Source organism: Octodon degus, unplaced genomic scaffold, assembly GCF_000260255.1.
Source record: "Octodon degus isolate 3935 unplaced genomic scaffold, OctDeg1.0 scaffold00076, whole genome shotgun sequence".
NCBI lineage: Eukaryota > Metazoa > Chordata > Mammalia > Rodentia > Octodontidae > Octodon > Octodon degus.
The window spans coordinates 6,518,527-6,521,729 of NW_004524652.1; positions in this window are offsets into that span (position 1 = coordinate 6,518,527).

Sequence of the window (3,203 nt, forward strand, 5' to 3'; positions counted from 1 at the left end):
GCCTTCCCAAGGCTGGATGATGAAAGCTTTCCTAGATATGCGGTCTCCACATGACCAAAACACTGACAACTGCAAGGCCCATCATGACATTACAGGACGGGAAGGAGAAGAAATTCTTAAAATTACCACTTCTCCTTTTCAGCAATGAAATATAGTATGGTTATGAGTCAGGTATCCTTTGAAGACTTAAAAAAAATATATCAAGTCTATCTAAAGAATATTGGTTTGGTTTTATTTCCTGAAACAGGGTCTCCCTATGTAGCCCATGTTGGCCTAAAACTCGAGGTGATCCTCCTGCCTCAGCCGCCCAAGTGACAGGTATGCACCACACGCCCAGCTTATATAAAAACATTGGACAAGGGGCTGGGGAGATACTTGGGTCATCTAAGCACCTGCTTGGCAAGTGCAAGGGCCCAGGTTCGATCCCCAGTACCACATGCTGGGCCGGTCCCAGAACCTGGATGAGCTGTGCCAGCCACCGAGACCAGGCGTGGTGACACATGCTTGTAATCACGGGGCTGGGGAGGCTGAGAAGGAGGATCACTATGAATCTGAGCTGTGTAGTGAGACCCTGGACCGAATAAATAAATAAAAGATTTTTTAGAAGTTTTTTTAATTGGATAAAAGAAGTTGGTAATAATCTTGGTTTGAAGTAACACCACATCTCCTGGTTTGTTCCGTTATCTCGTTGACCACAAAGAATACCCTCATGCTTCACAGAGCATGCATATTTCTATAAATGAGACGGCCTTTCTGATAGGTCAAGGAACTTGGATAGCAAGTAAATATGTTACAAAGCATGTAAATTAGCTAGGCAAAGAGGGAATGGGAATAAAGATTTGAAAATCCAGATACAGGCTGGGTATGGTGGTACATACCTATAATCCCAGCACTGGGGAAGCTGAGGCAGGAGGATCACCACAAGTTTGAGGCTAGTCTGAACTACATGGTGAGACCCTGTCTCTAATCACAAAACAAAACAAAAACCTCCAGAGAGGCAGGAAATTAAAAAAAAATCTGATATTACAGGGGCTTATCTTTGTTTGGTACGAGGGATTGAATTTAGAGCTTTCACACAAAGCTATATCCCACCCTACCTCTCTCTGTTTTCTTTTTTAAATTTGGAGACAGGGCCTCCCCAAGGCATTACATTGCCCAGCCTAGGGGCAAACGTGTGACTCTCCTGCCTCAGCCTCACAGAGAGCTGGGATGACCGACATTCGCCATACCCCCAACCTGCTACTGACATTTTTACTTCTGCGGAATTGGCAACTGAACGCAGGGCCTTGACCCTGAGCTATCCCTAAGCACACTCCCGGCACAGGGTCTTGTTAAGTCACACAGGCTGAGGGCTGGGGCGATGGCTCAGTAGAGTAAGCGCTTCCCTGGCAAATGCAAGGGCCTGAGTTCAATCCCCCGGTTCCGCCAAAAAAAAAAAAAAAGAATAAATAAATAAAGAAATCATACAGGCTGGCCTTGAATATGCTTGAATATGTGGTCCTCCTGCTTCAGCGTCCCAAGAAGTTGGGATGACTGATGTGTCATTACTTCTGGTTGACACTTTAAGAATGAATGGGGAAAAAAAAAAGGCTGGCCAAATAGCTGAGCGGATTACAGCGTGCAGGTGCAGGTGCAGGGGCCAGGGGCAGGGGCCAGGGGTTGATCCCCAGGCCCGCTGTGCCAGCCCCGCTCCCAGGGCGCGCTGAGAGGGCAGTGGAGACTGGGTATGCAGTGCGCGCCTGTAACCCCAGCTCTTGGGAGGCTGTAAACAGGCGGATCACGACGCGTCTGATCTAGTAGTGAGACCCTCACCCTGAACACCCTGCAAACCCTTTCCTAAAAGATACAAAAAAAAAAAAAAAAAAAAAGAGAGAGGAAAAAAAAGAATGAGTCTGTGTATAGGTAGCAAAAGAAAGTTAATGCAAAGCCCTTAATAGCAAGGTGGTGCGCGCCACAAAAGCAAGTGGCCATAAACCCAGCCCTGAGAGGCTGAGCTGGGAGGATCTCAAGTCGGAGCCCAACTGGGGCAATGCGGCAATTTAATGGGACTTTGTCTTAAAAAAAAAAAAAAAAAAAAAAAAAAAAAAAGCTGCAGCTGTAGCTCATTGTGAAGAGTCTGGGTTCAGTCTGCAGTCTTGCAAAACCGAACCAAACCAACACACCCGGGGTGGTTATAAATCTCTAGTAATGGTAACATTTCTCATGGCAGCCAAAAGGTGGAAACAACCATAGGGTGATGTGACACAGGAATACAGCTCAGGGGTGCAAGCACCTGCCTGGCAAGCTCAGGGTCCTGAGCTCAATTCCTAGTACCAAAAATAAAACAGTAAAAACTGTCCCATTAGCCCCTTCAAGTTCTTGCAGCTCTTCTAATGCCAGGCGATGCACGCTGGCGCAGGTGCAGCTTTCCTCCCAGTGTTCGCCGTCTTCCCGCGGACCCTGACAGGCCCCTAACCCTTGGGATCTCTGGGGGCTGAGGGACTGTAGTGCTCCCATGGGTTCACTGCCAGGGGCTGTTGCGTCCGGACGGCCTCTTCTTCAAAGACAACGCACTAAACGCTATGCTGGGGCTATTGGGCCCCTGGTACCCGCCCACGCACGTGCATGCGCACATGCACGCACACACATGCACACGCACACACGCATACACACGCGCACAGGCGTAGCAACGCAGGGATTCAACAGGTTCTCACGGCAGAGGCGATGGGCGGAAGAGAGGCAGCAGAGAAGCGCGTCCTGCCTCACTGGAGCAGGTTCTGCACCCCTGGGGAGTGGGTGAAGATCCTCCCCGGGAAGCCCCATATTCCAAGGAGTTACACGCATGAAAGCGGAGCTGGCTCATCCCACGCAAAGTGATGGCGGAAGAGTGCGTGAGCCCTAAGAACATGAACTACGGCGCCACCGTCTAGTCACTGCTGACATCCCTCCCCCTTTCTCCTGTGTCCTGAAGGGCTATCCTTTGTTCAGACAGTCAATTACGAAACATTTAAGGAGGAATTTACTTTGCAAATGGGCAGCTACAATTCTTTAATTTCATAATTTTTTCCTCTAGGACTGGGGATTGAACCCAGGACCTACATATACTGAGTTACATCCTCAGTTGTTGTTGTTTTTAAATTGTTCGGGGCTGGGGAGGTGGCTCAGTGGAATAAGTGCTTCCCTGGCAAGCACAAGGTCCTGAGTTCAATCCCCAGTTCCAAAAA